Below are 21,576 nucleotides of genomic sequence, written 5' to 3'. Positions count from 1 at the left end.
AAAAGCTATGAAAAAGGCGAAACTTAGTCATGTTAACATTTTCTCAAATTCGCAACCTTTAAGAGTAATTTTGAATGCGGCAAGACGAATCTTGTTGTTTTCCCGTATGAAAAACAGAGTACTCGTACTAATATATGTATGTGTTTGTACTGAGCTATTTTTTGTAGAGTAATTTTGAATGGTTCTGAAAAAAAGGTATTTGTTCTAATGTTTGCATGGGTTTGTACTAAGCGTGTTTTCACTAAGTAGACGTTGCTCTGTTTTTTGCGTAATATTTTCCTCGTAAGTTTTCAACGATTTATTGTATCATAGCCTCCGAAGTTGCATGGTTTATATTGTTGAACTGAATGCTATTTTTGCCAAAAAAAAATTGTGTATTTCTTTTTTGAAGTCAATTTTTTTTTGCAACAAATGTTCTAGATTTATCTTGTTTTGCAACTTGAACTTTTACCATCTTGAATTATCATGTGTGGATGAGCACTTGAACTTGTAGAATTTAAAGATTTATGTTTTAATTCTTATTTGTTTTCTTGTCCGAACTTATGGTATCATCATCACTGAACCTGCATGGTTTCTATAGCTGAACTAAAATAAACTTTTACCCGAATAAATGTGAACACCGGGACATTTGTACAATAAGAACTGAATCTAATGCCAATATTGAACTTGCAGGTCCCATACGCAAGCTAGCTATCAAATTTACTAATCCTAAAATCAATCAACACCACAAGAACACAATAAAGTTCTTTAAATGGTTGCTCGAGGAAGAGCTAGCTGCTGAACCTGATCACATTTACCGATGGGAGCAGCCAACCACTAGTTTGTAGAGGCCGCCAACCACATTTACCTCCTCAATAAAAAAATATCAAACTTTTTAACTATACTTTCTCGTTCACCTTACATGGATCCCACAAGTTTTTGCACAATGAACTCTTATATTTCATCTTTTATAGCAAGCTACACCGCAGAGAAATTAAAATACATTGGATCAGAGACCATTATAGAGCAAGACAGCAGCAGGTTCGTCATCAGCCATCATCAGCCAACCCGTACTCTCCCTGTTGCTTCTCCCTTCCTGTCCAACCAAATCACGTCGAACTGCACACACACAACATAGACACCGATCCAGGAGCCCAACCAGGAGCTGCAACACATGAGTGAGATGTCGCATGCGCAAATGAGAGAGAGTGAGTGAGTCATGGTTGCTGCTGCACACGCGCATGTATGAGAAAGAGAACAACATCAGTTGCTGCATCACGCGGGAGAGCTGGCGGCCGCTTCGATGACCTGAATTAGCATAGGTGCACTTTAGATGTAGCAAAATCTGAACTTATTTAAAATGGGAAATTGAAATTTAGCATGCTGATTGATACATCATTTTAATAAGTAGTTATCTAAACGGGAAATGAGTTTCAATCATATGCTAGAAGATGCCCCATGCAAAAACTAGAAATATGAGTGAGATGGAAAGAGTTGTTTCAACAAGTTTGTATAAGTACAAATACATGGTGGTAGCAGGTATTCAATGCAAATGGGAGCTTTGTACAATACTCCATTGCAAGCATCATATAGCTTGGATGTATGAAACACAACCATCACCAATTCACCATGTTACTGTTCTAGGCATAGTCAATATAGTTGCACTGAGACGCTTAACCAGATGAACTGAGACAACCAATGGAGGAAGGAGTTCTTGTCTTAATATAGGCAGCTATTTTTTACAAAAATGGCTCGAACATCTTTAAAAAAAGACAACAATGACCACTTTTTTTAACTGCCTGAGTAAACAACCGCCAACTTATAGCAATTGATCACTTGAACTTATAGGAAATAGAAAAAAGAACTAAGTTTGCATTATCAAAATCTACAGTTTTTTCTGAAGTGATAACATATGTAAAACTTAGGTCAATTGGTGTGACGCACACAGTTGAACTAGTGTAATATATGTAGTCGAACGGATGTAATTATTTGTAGTTGAACCAATTGGAAACCTGGCAACGCAACAACATTTTCATTCTATGGTGATGGTTTGCTAGAGCAAGTTGAACTGAATATATTTTTCGTTTTGAACTTTGAAAGAAGCTATAACTTCTGTTTCCCAAATGTGTACAGAATTTTAAGTTTCCAAGCATATACCTTCTGTTCTTTTTTGTTGATGGGCACACCGCCCCTACTCCTGTGGACTGACGACGACGCGAAGTGGAGCTGAAGGAGAGGGGATCACGAGCGGCGCCCAGGTGCACCGGGATTTGGCCGCTTTAGGGGATCCCAGCTACCACCAAGTCATCCCCGAGGAGCTTGTAGAGGCAGGGAAGTTGGTCACTGGCCATCTGGTGTAAGTTTGAGCTACCAGGTGCACCGGGATTTGGCCGCTTTAGAGAAACAAGAAGTCAGAACACACATGAATTATATAGGTTACAGATTTTTGCCTTCTATAATGATGTGCTTCCTAGGCAATCCAAAAGCAGCAGCCGCACAAGTTCAGTAGCCGCTCGCCGTGCACACCTGCTCGATGGGAATTTACACAAACTGTTTGGAATTAGAAAATGAACTTTAGTAAAATTAGAAACTGAACTGAAAAAGAATTAGAAATTGAAGGAAAATAAAATAAGAAACTGACTAAACTAAAAATAAGAATTAACTGAAGTAAAATTGGAAATTGAACTGAATAAAAATTAAGATGGTGTCGATGTAAGAAGGGCTTCTCTTTTGCAGGTAGCTTATGCGCCGTCGGCTAGCTTTGGTTGTAAGCGTCTGTGTGGTTCACACCTACCTGCTAAGGATGACCAAACACTATATTATAAATATGGCTGTGAGTTCTAGAAATCGGGAGGAAATCATCTCTCATAAAAGAAAGAACCAGATATGTTGAGGCTTGGTTTTCAGTTCACACCACTTAAGCTAGCCGTACTGAAGTAGTTGTGTTCCTCTCACTCACATATACTACATGTTGATGCTTGTCATCTCGTCTTACATACTACATAGGCAGAGGTTACGTGTACTGTAGTATCAATCAAATAATATAAGACTCTATATGTATCAGACCTGGCTGAGGATGCTGCCGGTTTTCTTGTCTTTGTCAGTGACGAGGGAGTCCTCAGTGTAGTACATACGCCGCGTCGGATGTTGTGTCCTGTCCTGACTCCTGGGTGTATATATGTACGCATCGCCTCGGACGGTGGCCCTTCCTTCCTTGTGCCTGGCGGTCACACAGTGGTCAAACTAGTTAAGTTTTGTTCTTTTTAATTCAAAAAATAAGGTGAAACTACTAGTAAATAAATGGAGCTTATCACTGAAAACTGAATGGCACCTCAGTCAGGTTAGTTTCAGGTTCTGAGACTGAATGCACGCCGTGTCTGTCCTCCTAATGTGAGACCCAAAGTAAACCAATCTTAACCAAGGAACATCACGTGTCACGGCCGCTGTCATGGAACACCGACACCGTACATGGAAACAGAGAAACTTCCAGGCAGCCTCCATGGACAGAGCCATAAACTCAAATGGCAGCACCGTCGACGGCGAACACTACCTTTTCGACAACTAGCTTGATTGACTGAAATCCTTCAAGTCCATCGCTACATACAAAATATTACTGAGAAATGATTTAGAGCAATTTCAGAAACAACATAAGCTAGTTGGAGAAGTTGCATGATTCAAATATGTAAATAGGAAATGATTCAGTTCGTAGTAATTGAACTTTCAAGCACGTTTTGTTGTGTGTAAAATTTACTTTTTTTTAACGAAGTGAACTCTAATTTGTAGGCGAGCCCTTCCTGTAGATGTGCATGAACTTAATTTTGTGTTTGCACCTGAACTACCAACATGGATAAGCTATGATGACAGAAGTGTTGTATAAAGCTCCACAAATAACAAGAATCTTTTCTGTCAAATGGATCATACAAAATCATACAAAATATTAACCAAAAATCATTTGTATGCACGTTATCCTGATATCCCATAAGCCATTTGTGTACAGCATCATTATCAGGCATAACAACAAGCACCTGTTCGTGCTATAGGAACATAGAAACACCTCCTTCTACCTATGATCCGACGCCGTTGGCTCGTTGTCCTTGCCATCAGTGGGCAATGCCCCTGAACTTGGCACTTGGCGTAGACTAGTAGTAGAACTTACCGGCTGTCCAACTTGCACTGAGGACATCTTAAACGAACATGAAATGAACCTCCTAGCATTTATTCTATGAACTTTTCTCAAGGTACACATGTTTCCCTAGATTTGCAAGTTGATTTTCTTCTTTCTTTTATCAGATAACTTACACATATAGATCTTCTTTACAAAATTATATAAACGACACCACACATGTGTACTATTTTTATTTGAACATCCTAGCACTCTTGTGTAATTTTTTCTCAGGACAAAATATATTGTAGGTGGGCATTGGAGCTTTCCATTACCTCGTGGTGTGCTAGTCCGACAAAGCATAGCTGTTCTTTCAGCACAGAATAGTTTTTCACTAAATTTTCTAGTCCAACATCAGCATCTGGTCAGGTCCCATCGCATCTCACTCCTATCTTCTGGAAGTAGGACTCTGTAATTTTCCATCAGTTCAAAGTGTAGTAGTACAAATATCCGTGGAACTGGAGATCTTACAAGTATAGAGTAAACAAAATTATGTAACTTTTTTTGTTAATTCAAATGCAGATGGGCATTACCATCAGAGGAGTATCTCCATCAAAGTCCATGCTGAAGATCTGCATCAGCAGTCACGACACTTTGACTCGGCCTCTATCAGCAGTTGCCCCCACGCCCTCGGATTACTGTACTTGAACTTCTGATTCACCATTATTAGAACTTTTTGGTTCTCCACACCTGCACTGAGAATTTGCATGCTTCTTCACAAAATCAAACTTCTGAACTCGCGCTATGATACTGATTGAACTTGCAAAAGGAACACTGCAGTACATGATGGTTGTATCCATGGCGAAGGAGGGAGTCGCAGGAGCCAGTGAGAAGAGCCGCTTGAGCACCGTCGATGTAGGGGGTGGGCCACGACGGCCGTGGTGGCGGGTGGTCTCCAAGGCTGGCTGCGTGCAGGGCGGAAGCTGGGTCGAGAATGGCGCCGCCGGCGACCACCCCCCTGAGCTCGGCACCAGCAACAGGAGAGCAACAATCAGGGAGGCACATCAACAATCCCCTGCTTTATCTCCTCCAACTCCCTGCACACACACACAGCAGAGAGAGGATGAGAGGGAGATAACTGAGCCGGATCAAGGACGGAGCACTGGGTGGCCTGCACGCAGCTTTTCTCGTGACCGACTATGGAGTGTGTTGTTGTACTGACGAGGCAAAGGTCCAAATCTATATCTATACCTACTATTAAAGCAAGGTGATATTCTTAGTTTCGTCCCGCTTAGATGATTTTTTATATTTAAGATATATAAGCGAGGTGGTACTATTTATAAGAAAATCCCCACAGTCCATTAAAAATCGTTTCATAGGTCAGCTGGGCCAGAAGTCTCAACGTGGCTGGGCTTCCCGGGGGTGCTAATTTTGCGCCTGGGCCCGTGAAATTGCTTCAGCGAAGCATTGGTTCCAGCCCACTTATGGGCCATGAGGCGGGCAAGCGGGCCTCCTGCAGCAAAATGAGGAAAAAATAAATTTTCCTTCTGAGGAATTGAACTTACAATCTCTTGTACAGCTGGAACTGCAGGCACCAACTGGGCTAAGCATCTGCATGTGATTACAATAGAGAGCTTCCCCTAAAAGTATCCTAAACAGTAAACACACAACTTTTCACAGTTTCTTTTTCATCAAAAGTTTCCACAGTTTAATAGTCCCACCTCAGATATTCACAACAATTTCTACCAATTTAAATACGGTCTCGAGTTACCTGGCAATAAGCGAACTCGGGAATCAACGGACAAAAAGTGAAAACAAAGAAGGCCTCGAGGTGCATGACATTAAATGGGGAATTATGGGCATTTAATCGCAGGTGTATAACTTGTGGCCATGCATGGATATTAAATTTAATTGAAATAATTTGTGGGAGTTAATAAAGAGGCTATAATAGTGCAGCCAGGGATCATTGGATTTAGCCGTATGGGGGTGCTGCTTCCCACCCACCTCACACTTCCAAAATAGAAACAGCTGATTACGTGGGTTCACTCACAAAGTAACTACCGAATTTTCATCTGTTGGAAACAGATGTTATTTCCGCTGCAATTCAAATTTGCTTCAATCTAAACTTATAAGTCTGCTTCCTGTTGACACATAATTTGTTCCTTTGCTCCAGTCGAAAAAATTGATTCCGTTACAAAGACAAGTCTATGATTTGTTAACTTGACAAATACACCCATAAATTAGGCTAGATGCATATCATGTGTAGATGTAAAGTAATTAAATGGTAGAAGCCTGCATGTGGTGTAGCTGTATGAAGGTCCCAGATGAGGACGTGCCCTAACTTGTGGGATTAAACATTTGCTGTAATTTTAATTGGGCGTCCTCGTGTTGGCTTTTTTTTTAATAGAAGAAAACTCCATGAGCACCACGCGCTAGAGCCGAGGTTCGAACGAGGGTGGGCTGGCTGCATACTCAAGCGGCCAGACAACGGAGCTGTGTCTTCCTTAGGTCTCAAAACGGAAGTGCCATTTTTTTAGGCGTACAAACTATTTTCAGACAATGCAATGTTTTTGGTGTAGTAAATATCTTCCGGGTCCATAAATCTTATGTGCATGGATTAAATTGTTTCTGTAATTGCACCTACTATAATAGTAACCCCTCTTCGTGTGCCCGTGTCCAAACCCCTCCTTCATATGGTCTTGTTCAGCTGCGACGGCAGTGCCCATAAAATTAGCAAGCCGACTTGCTACCTATGAAGAGTTTGGCTTGCCACCGGGTGAGTTCTCAACGTGGTGGTGGAGGAACATCACACTGTCGTCCTCTGGCAAGAGCTATCATGTCCCATGAGTCGCTTCTCGAAGAACCCTGTTGATGAATCCTTTTTGACATTAGAGACTCTTCTCCTACAATCTAGTTCGTCATCCAGGCAATCCGGATTCATGACAGCCAGCATTTACGTACTCCATAGCGAAGAATGGGTGGTTCAACATAGTTCCAATTTTTTAAACATAGTTCAAATTCACCCGTTGCAACGCACGGGCATATGTGCTAGTATACCACCTAAATAAGTTCAAAGAATTTTACAAAACAAGTAGGAAACAAAGAGAAAAGTCATGTATGGCTATCAGGCACAACTTCTATATATAGAAGGACTAGTAAGGGTCTCAGGAATCGACTACATTATTTCAGTCAACTCGATCTTCATCAGTACTAGAATGACTGGACAAGAAGTTTAGATCTGTAGCAGGACACGCACCAAACTTACAGAATTTTTCTTCAACTTATTTAGGTGATTGCATCAGTACTAGTATGATTGGAAAAATAGTTCATATTTGTAGCAGCACACACATGAAACTTACAGAATTTTGTGGAAATACATGAGTTCTGATTTTCTTTTGAACTCCTCCAATAGTTGCACATGAACTGACCCAGGCAACCAACAACAGCCCTGCCCCCCCCCCCCCCCCCAACACATGAAACTTACAATTTTTTTCTTTTTTTTCTTGTTCAAGAGTGAAATCCCTGAGTTTTGTTTTTGCTTGAACTTTCTTTTTTCTTTTTCTTGAACTTCGCACAGTATGAACAAATCACGCCATTTTACTGATACATACATGTCATCCTGTTTAACAATTGTTTTGTGATATCTCCATGCAATTTATTGATTCCAAAAGATAGCAAGATGGCACATGTGATTCAATATGAACTCAAACTGAAACAATTCATCACTAACATTCCTGGAGACATTGCAAGTTCTGAACTGTACCTCTTTTGAAGCTTCGCGTGGGTTGACAGGGGCGTCGTTGACGCGCGGATTGAGGGGCCGGTGTTGGACGGGAACTGGTGGCGGTGGTGAACGGCCTCGGGCGGCGGAGGTGAACGGAAGGGGATGGCCGGATCCGGCGGGTGCAGGAGGCCAACACCTCCCGCGCGAAACAGCAGGACAACACATGGAGACGGTGGTGTTGGGCGCTGGATCCCGACGGCTGACGCCCGACAGCAGGGTGGGGTCGGCGTCTGGCGGAGAAAAGGCGCGCGAGGAGGGGGCGGTGCCCGATGGCGAGGAGGCGCGCGCAGGAGGAGCGGCGCCCGGCGGCGAGGAGGCGCGCTCTGGAGGGGGCGGCGCCCGGCGGCGAGGAGGAGCGCTCTGGAGGGGGCGGCGCCCGGCGGCGAGGAGGCGCGCGGGGAAGGGGGTGGCGCCCGGCGGCGAGGAGGCGCGCTCTGGAGGGGGGAGCGCCCGGCGGCGAGGAGGCGCGCGAGGAAGGGGGCGGCGCCCGGCGGCAAGGAGGCGCGCGGGGAAGGGGTGGAGCCCGGCGGAGGAGGGGGCGGGGCATGTGCAGGGGGTTCGTGGGCTTTTTCTTTTGTTTTTCTTGCATACCGATTGGGCCTACGACAAGAACGGAAACAGAATAATATTCTGTTACTGCTAAAAAAATGCTAACAGAATAATATATATATATATATAGGAAAATGGGTTAGTATTTCTAGGAGTACGTACTCCTATGCTAGGTGTCTCTCCTTTGCGTGGGTGCCCTGTTTGTTACGGGCTTAAACTCATTCAACTTTTGATTTAACAAAATAGCAAATTATCATCCCACGAAGAGGTGACGTTTGTTGTGAAGTTTGTTTGCCGATCCATGTTTATAGGGATTCTGGCCATTTATTTCTAACGGTGACTCCTCTTATGGCCATCACAACTTCGCTTACGTATGTAGGACATCTTGTGGCGGGGGCGACGACGTCCGACAACGACGACAAGATACACGGTGGCTACGACAACGTCATATGACGGCGACGAGATACGTAGCCGGCAATGAAGACAGCGGCGAGACACGTAGCCGGCGACGAAGACGGCGGCGAGACACGTAGTCGTCGGCGACGAAGACGGCGGCGAGACACGTAGTCGTCGGCGACGAAGACGACTCATCATCTGAAACCAGTTATGGATCATCAGTCAGTACTTCCATTGAATTTCATGTGTTTCTGTGCACTTGTTTTGTTCGGATCTCACAGAATAATGTTTTGTGGCATTACAATTTGTCCTTGCAGTGGCGTTGAAGATGGAAAAAAGCTTTGTGTGGCACATGACCGGCGGCGGAACGGCGACGGAAATGAGATAATGAGATTTGGCGGCCGGCGTCTAGACTGTGTTACACAACGCCAGGCCGCCGGCGGACCGACGTCCTAACGCAACGTGTGCTGATGCGTGCATGCGGTTTCTTCCAATGTACTTTCAAGAAATCGGAACATACAACAAGCTGATGCGCCAGTGAATTAGCTATTTTGATGACATTGTGCATCCCGTGATTGGTGTTCCATTTTCTAGTGGTCATGTACACATTATGGAGACGTAGAAGCAAAGTGCATATGCCTGCTCCATCCTTTTTTTTGCAAATGTATTCGTGTCTACTAAGATGAAACTTTATCTGGGAAGTATGTATTTGAATTTTTTTTGCAGTGATATATACTACTCTATTCGCAGGATAGTATCTATACTACCTTCATAGGGTATATACCACTCATAAAAAAGTAGTATGCATCCTCTCTGCAAAATGGAGTATATATGTACTTTTTTGTGGGGTTATATACTCATGGAAAAGTAGCATCTACGCTCTCCGCAACTTAAATGTGGTATATACTCATTCACAGACAAGTAGCATAGACTATCGAGCAAAATATATTATATATTATACCCAAAAAATTAGCATATACCTTCTTGCTCATGAAAAGGTTACATACCCTTTTTTAGAATATATGTACTCGCTCAAGAAAAAGTAGCATATACCGTCTGCAACTTAAATGTGGCCATTTGAAAAAAAAAACTAAAATGTGGTATATACTCACTCACAGACAAGCAGCATAGAGACTATTGAGAAAAATATAGTATACCAAAAAAATACATTCTCAGGAAAATGTGGTATATAGTTGTTCAAACAAGTTAAGAAGTATATACTCACAATGAGTACATGCATGCGTACAGAAGTAAACTATGAGTATGAGTGCACTTAAAATATAATGGATTTCCAACTGTGAGGATAAAGCCAAATAATCTTATCCGTCATAGTAGCTACCTGATCGCAAGTTTCAAAAATAGGTGGCCAAGTAAAAAAGAAAACAAGCATGCACCGGATTCCTTAATTCTTGGAGGTTGTTTACACACCCAACAAAAAGGTTGTTGCTTCATTTCTAGGCGTGTGGGTGATAAACGTGGCAATCCCGGATGGGAGTGCATACCCCCGGGAGTATAAAAGAGGAGTCTATATATAAGCCAAATTTTATTTATCACCGGTAGTAGTTACCATCTAGTTGTTTGCCCTCCACGTGTCCTCCACCATTGCACTCAACCGGGTAGAGAGATTGGCTTAACGGGTGTGGTGAAATGCAAACAGTAGCAAATTTAGTTTATAATAAAATAATCCGGCAGCTGATGCATTTGTTCAACCACCTCCTCAATTCCAGCCTAAGTACGTGAACAGGCAATATATCGGATAACCACGTTGACCGCTAATCATTCTCTTGTTCGGTGGAAGAAAATTTTCGGTGAATATGTAGCTACCTTTTACTAGAAATAGCCAAATCAGTAGTATACGCTGATTACTCTTGTAGACTGAAAGAAAATTTCCTAGTGAATACGTACCTACTTTTTCTTAGAAATAGCCAAATAGGTAGTATGGACTATGGAGTATGTAGTATGACCTTATAAATTTCCTTCAAAATTTGATAGCAATATAGTACATACCTACTTTTTAGCCGCATGGAGTATACTACTGTATACTTGGAGTATGAGTTTAGCATATAATTAGCGGAGTATGAAGTATGTTGTATATGTATATTTTCCATTAAGAGTGTGGAGCATGTATTTTTGTGTGCATGACACATATTTTAATACAGTATGTGTGTGTGTGTGTGTGTGTCTTAGATGTGCCCTTTAATATAGGAAGTACATTCATAAATTCACACGAAAAAGGGAGTATATTCATAAGACAAGGTAGTATGTAGTATTGTAATATGAAAATAAAGTAGTATGGTTCTGTAAAAAAAAGTAGTATGGAGTACATGGTATTTCATAACGAATAGAGTATCTGGCGAGAGAATGTTATAAAGAAAGTATGGAGTATCTCAAAAAAAACAATGAGAAAGAGTATATGCTCCAAATATAAGGAGTATCTCTAAATAAAGGAATACTTGTAGATATTAGTAGAGATACTGAAAGAAGTATATTCATTTTGTTCCCTCTACATGTACAAGTACAATATGTGATGAGATTGCTTGGGGGCGAAAGTGCATACTTCTGTGGTGCAAAACGAAGTACCTATGCACGTACTAAACTCTGAAGCAAAATGAAATATCTATGCATGTACACTCTGAAGCAAAAAGTGAGCACTAGCACGTCTCTTTGCCTGATTGTGGTGCATGCTTATGTACGTGCGTGTATAGATCTATAACTTGATATACACACTGGAGTATGGAATATGTAAGGGCTAAGTCACTGTCGCGCCAACGCCGGAGCAGCCACCGGTCGGCGATGTGTAGCCTCGCCGTTGTTGCCGCCGCCGGCGATGAATGAGCAGTCACCTGCCAGCCGTGTCTAGGTGTCTGAAAGACTGCAACCTTGCCGGAGCGGTGACCGAGTACAACCGCTAGTCGCCATCGCCTCCGCGCGAAGCCGTTACCCATAAGTAATCGCACTGCCAGATATTAGGTCATCGTCACCGGGCCACACCGGAGCAGCCAGTGGTTGGTGCAGCCGTACATCTTCATGGACGCCACCGCCACGAGCGCCTGCATATTAATCGCGCACAGAAAAAAGTCCACGATCAGACGAACAAAAAAAGAAAGAATACATGTACACATGCTAGATCTAGAGAATTAGAATGAGATGGATCTAAGATTAACATGCCTATTCAAAACAAGATGGATGAAAGAAATGGATCACGATGGTTTCCTCTTGGCCGTGAAATATGACGCGCCGGCTCACGAGGGATATGTTTGAAACGGTAGCTTGGTCTTTTGACTTGAGGTAGTTATATATGCCAATTATCTGACCGTATAAATCGGGAGGGTGTGGCTGGTTTTCTCAATCGGGTAGACAAATCTGTCTATTTTTAAAAACCAAAACCCGTTAATCAACGCATATCCCTGGGTGAGATCGGAGGGCTGCGAGGGTGGAGGTAACTACCACCCAATGGTAGAACGTATTATATATATCTTTTCCTAATCTCTCCCTAGTAATAAGGGAACATATCCTGTGAAAATGAACTGATGGTGAAAATCTGAAAAGTTTGCCCGTGGGGCGTTGGATCCAAAATCAACGCATCTAGTGAGAGATGGGAGGGTTCAGAAGATAACTAATAACACTTTCACACATAACCCCCCACTTATCCAAAAAGTCTGACTAAAATTCCTCAAAGCCTTCCCCCGTTCGTTCGTTCTTATCCTCGTCGACACTGGCAGAAGCCGCCGGCGCTGGCTCGACCCGCTCCAGCTCCACCATATGCGCCGTCCATTTACCCCTGCGGCCAGCATCTCACGCGCGGTCAAGCATTCCTTTCCACCTTACGGGCTGCCGCAGTAGCGCTCTGCCACTTCCTTTTGAGGCGGTGACATTGGACGAGGATGCTCGATGCCCCGATCCGGTGCCGGATGCGGAGGCGAGGCCGTCTTCGTCTCGCGCAACCAGACATAACGCTGCCTGATGCTCCCTTTGAGGAGGTGGACGCGGATGCCCAACCGGGGGCCTGATGCAGAGAAGATGCATCCCGTATGTGCAGCCGTAGCAACTCTGCCCAATGTTGTGCGCATTTGTGCTTGGTACGGTTGGCTTTGTACTTGGCACAATTGTGAAATTTTCGTTATGTTGAGTCTAAATTTACTGAAAATGTGGATGATTTCCTTTATCAATAATAACCATCGCCCCATCGGAAAGCAGTTCTGTGCAATGTGATTTACTGTGCTTCTGTTGGTTCTTTTGTCCTCTTAACACTCACCTTGATGCTAATGCATTCATAATTTCCTGCTGGTCTTATAGTTGTTTCCATCGGCCCGATGATTTGAAGTTACATAGTCCAACATGGTGCTGGAACATCCGAACGAAGCTTGCTGTTGATGATGGGCAGAAGGCCTTGGGGAAAGTTCAGGTGTTACGGACAAGTTAAACCTTGCAATCACCAATGCCAGAATGACAAAAACAGAGCTTTAAAGGTTGTAGGCGACTGCCACAACGATTGCTCCAAACCATGTTTGATCATTAGATTTGCCATTGCCTTTTAGCCTCGACACATTTGTCGCTTGCCTGTTCCAGTCTGTTGTGTAGGTGGCATATAGGAATACATCAGGTAGCATGTATTTTCAGTTAGACTTTAGATTGTCATTGGAACGATTGATGTTATACAGTGCGCATTTTTCAGAATTATACTGAGAAATGTAAGGAATTTTATTTGGGAAGATATCCACAACAATGACCAGTGCCCTTTCCTCGTATCAACTCTGTTTCCATAGTAAATGGTTTGTGATTGTGAATCTGTGATGATAATACCAGGAAACTAGCTATGTTGCAAAAACTGGGAACTGGCCGGCCTTACCTAGTTAATGTTGGGACAGAATGATGGAAATTTTAATTCTAGCATGATCATAAACACCAAATAGAACTGGAGCAACAAATTATTACTTCTTTCTGGAGTACTTCTACAGTCACTTGATCAACGAAAAGAGGAAGAAGAACATATAATTCATGGTACAGAACCAGTTCATCTTACTGGATTTCAATTTGAGAAAATAAAAGGCTATTTTTAAAGACAAGACTGAAGCTCCCAGAAGACAACGCTGAAACTCTAAATATATAATTTCAAAGATAGCTGAAGCTCTAAATTCCATCTTGTATTCCATGAAAAGAAAATCATCAGGTTGTGCAGAACCAACCAAAAGAAACCGCAGGTTGACATATTTAGCTAGGACATGTGCGTTTGTCATGGAAACCGACCTCCTTACACTTCCCGCACATGCGGGGCATCTTCTTCTGGCTCCCAACATCCTTATTTTGTTGTGCCCCCTTATCTGAGTGACCCCTAATTCTTTTGCATCTCCCCTTCGTACGAACGTCAGTTGGTGGATGAATGTCAATTTGAGTAGGCATACTACAACCAATATGTGCCTCAAATTCTTCTTGCCTGTTAGGATGATTGACATCAACTCTTTGAGACAAATCTCTTTTGAAGTCACGGAGAACATTTCTCAATGCTTCCAATTCTTCAGGAGAATGTTCAACCAACCTGATCGTGTCGTCCAATGTGTCGTGTATCTCAGAAACCATTTTGCGCTTTGCCAAGTCTGAAGAACTGCTCGCGTTCTCCTCAAGCAAGTTGCCACTGCTATCATATAAAGCCTTCCTGTTAACTATTTTTTTCCATCTATCCAAAATAAAATGGCTAGGGAGCTCATTGAGCTTGGCACCTCTCAAAACCAAGATGATATGTCTGAAGGAAATATGCCCTAGAGGCAATAATAAAGTTATTATTTATTTCCTTATAATCATGATAAATGTTTATTATTCATGCTAGAATTGTATTAACCGGAAACATAATACATGTGTGAATACATAGACAAACAGAGTGTCACTAGTATGCCTCTACTTGACTAGCTCGTTAATCAAAGATGGTTATGTTTCCTAACCATGAACAATGAGTTGTTATTTGATTAACGAGGTCACATCATTAGTAGAATGATCTGATTGACATGACCCATTCCATTAGCTTAGCACCCGATCGTTTAGTATATTGCTATTGCTTTCTTCATGACTTATACATGTTCCTATGACTATGAGATTATGCAACTCCCGTTTACTGGAGGAACACTTTGGGTACTACCAAACGTCACAACGTAACTGGGTGATTATAAAGGAGTACTACAGGTGTCTCCAATGGTCGATGTTGGGTTGGCGTATTTCGAGATTAGGATTTGTCACTCCGATTGTCGGAGAGGTATCTCTGGGCCCTCTCGGTAATACACATCACATAAAGCCTTGCAAGCATTACAACTAATATGTTAGTTGTGAGATGATGTATTACGGAACGAGTAAAGAGACTTGCCGGTAACGAGATTGAACTAGGTATTGGATACCGACGATCGAATCTCGGGCAAGTAACATACCGATGACAAAGGGAACAACGTATGTTGTTATGCGGTCTGACCGATAAAGATCTTCGTAGAATATGTAGGAGCCAATATGGGCATCCAGGTCCCGCTATTGGTTATTGACCAGAGACGTGTCTCGGTCATGTCTACATTGTTCTCGAACCCGTAGGGTCCGCACGCTTAAGGTTACGATGACAGTTATATTATGAGTTTATGCATTTTGATGTACCGAAGGTTGTTCGGAGTCCCGGATGTGATCACGGACATGACGAGGAGTCTCGAAATGGTCGAGACATAAAGATTGATATATTGGAAGTCTATGTTTGGACATCGGAAGTGTTCCGGGTGAAATCGGGATTTTACCGGGTTACCGGGAGGTTACCGGAACCCCCCGGGAACCATATGGGCCATCATGGGCCTTAGTGGAAAGGTGAAAGGGCTGCCCACCAGGGCTGCGCGCCTCCCCCTTCCCCTAGTCCTATTAGGACTAGGAGAGGTGGCCGGCCACCCCTCTCCCTCTTTCCCCCTTTGGGGATTCCTAGTTGGAATAGGATTGGAGGGGAGTCCTACTCCCGGTAGGAGTAGGACTCCTCCTGCGCCTCTCTCTCTTGGCCGGCGCCCCCTCCCCCCTTGGCTCCTTTATATACGGAGGCAGGGGCACCTCTAAACACACAAGTTGACACAAGTTGATCCACGTGATCTATTCCTTAGCCGTGTGCGGTGCCCCCTGCCACCATATACCTCGATAATACTGTAGCGGAGTTTAGGCGAAGCCCTGCTGCTGTAGTTCATCAAGATCGTCACCATGCCGTCATGCTGACGAAACTCTTCCCTGACACTTTGCTGGATCGGAGTCCGGGGATCGTCATCGGGCTGAACGTGTGCTCGAACTCGGAGGTGCCGTAGTTTCGGTGCTTGATCGGTTGGATCGTGAAGACGTACGACTACTTCCTCTACGTCGTGTCATCGCTTCCGCAGTCGGTCTGCGTTGGGTACGTAGACAACACTCTCCCCTCGTTGCTATGCATCACATGATCCTGTGTGCGCGTAGGAAATTTTTTGAAATTACTACGTTCCCCAACAGTGGCATCAGAGCCTAGGTTATTGATGTTGATGTTATATGCACGAGTAGAACACAAGTGAGTTGTGGACGATACAAGTCATACTGCCTACCAGCATGTCATATTTTGGTTCGGCGGTATTGTTGGACGAGACGACCCAGACCAACCTTACGCGTACGCTTACGCGAGACCGGTTCCCTCGACGTGCTTTGCACAGAGATGGCTTGCGGGCGACTGTCTCTCCAACTTTAGTTGAACCAAGTATGGCTACGCCCGGTCCTTGCGAAGGTTAAAACGGAGTCTATTTGACAAACTATCGTTGTGGTATTGATGCGTAGGTGAGATTGGTTCTTACTTAAGCCCGTAGCAGCCACGTAAAACATGCAACAACAAAGTAGAGGACGTCTAACTTGTTTTTGCAGGGCATGTTGTGATGTGATATGGTCAAGGCATGATGCTGAATTTTATTGTATGAGATGATCATGTTTTGTAACCAAGTTATCGGCAACTGGCAGGAGCCATATGGTTGTCGCTTTATTGTATGCAATGCAATCGCGATGTAATGCTTAACTTTATTACTAAACGGTAGTGATAGTCGTGAAAGCATAAGATTGGCGAGACGACAACGATGCTACGATGGAGATCAAGGTGTCGCGCCGGTGACGATGGTGATCATGACGGTGCTTCGGAGATGGAGATCACAAGCACGAGATGATGATGGCCATATCATATCACTTATATTGATTGCATGTGATGTTTATCTTTTTATGCATCTTATCTTGCTTTGATTGACGGTAGCATTATAAGATGATCTCTCATTAAATTATCAAGAAGTGTTCTCCCTGAGTATGCACCGTTGCCAAAGTTCGTCGTGCCCAGACACCACGTGATGATCGGGTGTGATAAGCTCTACGTCCATCTACAACGGGTGCAAGCCAGTTTTTGCACACGCAGAATACTCAGGTTAAACTTGACGAGCCTAGCATATGCAGATATGGCCTCGGAACACGGAGACCGAAAGGTCGAGCGTGAATCATATAGTAGATATGATCAACATAACGATGTTCACCATTGAAAACTACTCCATCTCACGTGATGATCGGTTATGGTTTAGTTGATTTGGATCACGTAATCACTTAGAGGATTAGAGGGATGTCTATCTAAGTGGGAGTTCTTAAGTAATATGATTAATTGAACTTAAATTTATCATGAACTTAGTCCTGGTAGTATTTTGCAAATTATGTTGTAGATCAATAGCTTGCGTTGTTGCTTTCATATGTTTATTTTGATATGTTCCTAGAGAATATTGTGTTGAAAAATGTTAGTAGCAATGATGCGGATTCGATCCGTGATCTGAGGTTTATCCTCATTGCTGCACAGAAGAATTATGTCCTTAATGCACCGCTAGGTGACAGACCTATTGCAGGAGCAGATGCAGAAGTTATGAACGTCTGGCTAGCTCAATATGATGACTACTTGATAGTTTAGTGCATCATGCTTAACAGCTTAGAATCGGGACTTCAAAGACGTTTTGAACGTCATGGACCATATGAGATGTTCCAGGAATTGAAGTTAATATTTCAAGCAAATACCCGAGTTGAGAGATATGAAGTCTCCAACAAGTTCTATAGCTAAAAGATGGAGGAGAATCGCTCAACTAGTGAGCATGTGCTCAGATTGTCTGGGTACTTCAATCGCTTGAATCAAGTGGGAGTTAATCTTCCAGATAAGATAGTGATTGACAGAATTCTCTAGTCACCATCACCAAGTTAGTAGAACTTCGTGATGAACTATAGTATGCAAGGGATGATTCCCGAGCTCTTCGTGATGTTGAAATCAACAAAGGTAGAAATCAAGAAAGAGCATCAAGTGTTGATGGTTGACAAGATCACTAGTTTCAAGAAAAGGGCAAAGGGAAAGAAAGGGGAACTTCAAGTAGATTGACAAGCAAGTTGTCACTCCCACGAAGAAGCCCAAAGCTGAACCAAAGCCTGAAACTGAGTGCTTACACTGCAAAGGAAATGGTCACTGGAAGCGGAACTACCCTAAATATTTGGTGGATAAGAAGGATGGCAAAGTGAAAAAGGGTATATTTGATATACAGGTGTTTGATGTGTGCTTTACTAGTGTTTATAGCAACCCCTCGGTATTTGGTACTGGTTCAGTTGCTAAGAGTAGTAACTCGAAACGGGAGTTGCAGAATAAACAGAAACTAGTTAAGGGTGAAGTGATGATGTGTGTTGAAAGTAGTTTCAAGATTGATATGATCATCATCGCACACTCCCTATTCTTTCGGGATTAGTGTTGAACCTAAATAAATGTTATTTGGTGTTTGCGTTGAGCATGAATATGATTTGATCGTGTTTATTGCAATACGGTTATTCATTTAAGTAAGAGAATAAACTGTTGTTCTGTTTACATGAATAAAACCTTATATGGTTACACACCCAATGAAAATGGTTCATTGGATCTCGATCATAGTGGTACACATATTCATAATATTGATGCCAAAAGATGCAAAGTTAATAATGATAGTGCAACTTATTTGTGGCACTGCCGTTTGGGTCATATCGGTGTAAAGCGCATGAAGAAACTCCATAAAGATGGATTTTCGGAATCACTTGGTTATGAATCATTTGATGCTTGCGAACCGTGCCTTTTGGGCAAGATGACTAAAACTCCGTTCTTCGGAACAATGGAACGAGTTACTGACTTGTTGGAAATAATACATACTGATGTATGCAGACCAATGAGTATGAAGGCTCGTGGCAAGTATCATTATTTTCTGACCTTCACAAGATGATTTGAGCAGATATGGGTATATCTACTTGATGAAATATAAGTCTGAAATAGTTGAAAGGTTCAAAGAATTTCAGAGTGAAGTTGAAAATCATCGTAACAAGAAAATAAAGTTTCTACGATCTGATCGTAGAGATGAATATTTGAGTTACGAGTTTGGTCTTCAATTAAAACAATGTGGAATAGTTTCACAGCTCACGCCACCTGGAACACCACAACGTTATGGTGTGTCCGAACGTCGTAACCGCACTTTATTGGATATGGTGCAATCTATGATGTCTCTTACTGATTTACCAATATTGTTTTGGGGTTATGCATTAGAGACAGCTGCATTCACGTTAAATAGGGCACCATCAAAATCCGTTGAGACGACGCCTTATGAACTGTGGTTTGGCAAGAAACCAAAGTTGTCGTTTCTTAAAGTTTGGGGCTGCGATGCTTATGTGAAAAAGCTTTAACTTGATAAGCTCGAACCCAAATCAGAGAAGTGCGTCTTCATAGAATACCCAAAGGAAATTGTTGGGTACACCTTCTATCACAGATCCGAAGGCAAATTTGTTGCTGATAATAGATCCTTTCTAGAGAAGGAGTTTCTCTCGAAAGAAGTGAGTGGGAGGAAAGTAGAACTTGATAAGGTAACTGTACCTACTCCCTTATTGGAAAGTAGTTCATCACAGAAATCAGTTCCTGTGACAAATACACCAATTAGTGAGGAAGCTAATGATATTGATCATGAAACTTCAGATCAAGTTACTACAGAACCTCGTAGGTCTTCCAGAGTAAGATCCGCACCAAAGTGGTGTAGTAATCATGTTCTGGAAGTCATGTTACTAGACCATGATGAACCTACGAACTATGAGGAAGCGATGATGAGCCCAGATTCCGCGAAATGGCTCGAGGCCATAAAATCTGAGATATGATCCATGTATGAGAACAAAGTATGGACTTTGATTGACTTGCTCGATGATCAGCAAGCTATCTTAAATGAATGGATCTTCAAGAGGAAGACGGACACTGATAGTAGTGTTACTATCTACAAAGCTAGACTTGTCGAAAAAGGTTTTTGACAAAGTTCAAGATGTTGAATACAATGAGATTTTCTCACTCGTATTGATGCTTAAGTCCGTCCAAATCATGTTAGCAATTGCCGCATTTTATGATTATGAAATTTGGCAGATGGATGTCAAAACTGCATTCCTGAATGGATTTCTGGAAGAAGAGTTGTATATGATGCAACCGGAAGGTTTTTTCAATCCTAAAGGTGCTAACAAAATGTGCAAGTTCCAGTGATCCATCTATGGACTGGTACAAGCATCTCGGAGTTGGAATATACGCTTTGATAAGTTGATCAAAGCATATAGTTTTATATGGACTTACGATGAAGCCTGTATTTACAATAAAGTGAGTGGGAGCACTACAACCTTTCTGATTAGTATATGTGAGTGACATATTGTTGATCAGAAATGATGTAGAATTTTTCTGCAAAGCATAAAGGAGTGTTTTAAAGGAGTTCTTTAAAAGGAAAAAAACCCTCAGTAAAAGCTACTTACATATTGAGCATCAAGATCTATTGAGGTAGATCAAGACGCTTGATAAGATTTTCAATGAGTACATACCTTGGCAAGATTTTGAAATAGTTCAAAATGGAACAGTCAAAGAAAGAGTTCTTGCCTGTGTTGCAAAGGTATGAAATTGAGTAACACTCAAATCCCGACCACAGCAGAAAATAGAAAGAGAATGAAAAGTCATTCCCTGTGCCTCAGTCATAGGTTCTATAAAGTATGCTATGCTATGTACCAGACCTATTGTATACCTTGCTCTGAATTTGGCAAGAGAGTACAATAGTGATCTAGGAGTAGATCACTGGACATTGGTCAAGAATATCCTTAGTAAGGACTAAGGAGATGTTTCTCGATTATGGAGGTGATAAAAGAGTTTGTTGTAAAAGTTACATCAGTGCAAACTTTTACACTGATCCAGATGACACTAAGTCTCAACCTGGATACATATTGAAAGTGGGAGCAATTAGCTAGAGTAGCTCCGTGCAGAGCATTGTTGACATAAATTTGCAAAATACTTACGGATCTGAATGTGACAGACCCGTTGACTAAGATTCTCTCACAAGCAAAACATGATCGCACCTTAAAACCCTTTGGGTGTTGATCACATATCGATGTGAACTATGGATGTTAATCACATGGTGATGTGAACTATTGCTGTTAAATCACATGGCGATGTGAACTAGATTATTGACTCTAGTGCAAGTGGGAGACTGAAGGAAATATGCCCTAGAGGCAATAATAAAGTTATTATTTATTTCCTTATAATCATGATAAATGTTTATTATTCATGCTAGAATTGTATTAACCGGAAACATAATACATGTGTGAATACATAGACAAACAGAGTGTCACTAGTATGCCTCTACTTGACTAGCTCGTTAATCAAAGATGGTTATGTTTCCTAACCATGAACAATGAGTTGTTATTTGATTAACGAGGTCACATC

General features: G+C 42.3%; 1 long non-coding RNA gene across 8 annotated transcripts; it reads right to left on the bottom strand.

Annotated features, from left to right (window-relative positions):
• Positions 1-863: 863 nt before the first annotated feature.
• On the bottom strand, positions 864-8,338 carry LOC123112919 (uncharacterized). Of its 8 annotated transcripts, XR_006455790.1 has the most exons (9): positions 7,845-8,338; positions 5,485-5,594; positions 4,925-5,178; positions 4,675-4,836; positions 4,417-4,550; positions 3,311-3,575; positions 3,046-3,199; positions 2,137-2,773; positions 864-1,287 (listed from the first exon to the last, which is right to left on the bottom strand). It is a non-coding gene; the product is annotated as an uncharacterized lncRNA (long non-coding RNA). The 8 variants fall into 8 exon arrangements; XR_006455791.1 differs by lacking the exon at positions 5,485-5,594 and having other exon boundaries at positions 4,675-4,851; positions 7,845-8,337; XR_006455792.1 differs by lacking the exon at positions 5,485-5,594 and having other exon boundaries at positions 4,675-4,831; positions 7,845-8,336.
• Between the last annotated feature and the right edge of the window lie 13,238 nt (positions 8,339-21,576).

This window comes from Triticum aestivum, chromosome 5B (assembly GCF_018294505.1).
Source record: "Triticum aestivum cultivar Chinese Spring chromosome 5B, IWGSC CS RefSeq v2.1, whole genome shotgun sequence".
NCBI lineage: Eukaryota > Viridiplantae > Streptophyta > Magnoliopsida > Poales > Poaceae > Triticum > Triticum aestivum.
The sequence above is the reverse complement of the archived record's forward strand: the minus strand, read 5'-3'. Positions and strand labels throughout refer to the sequence as shown.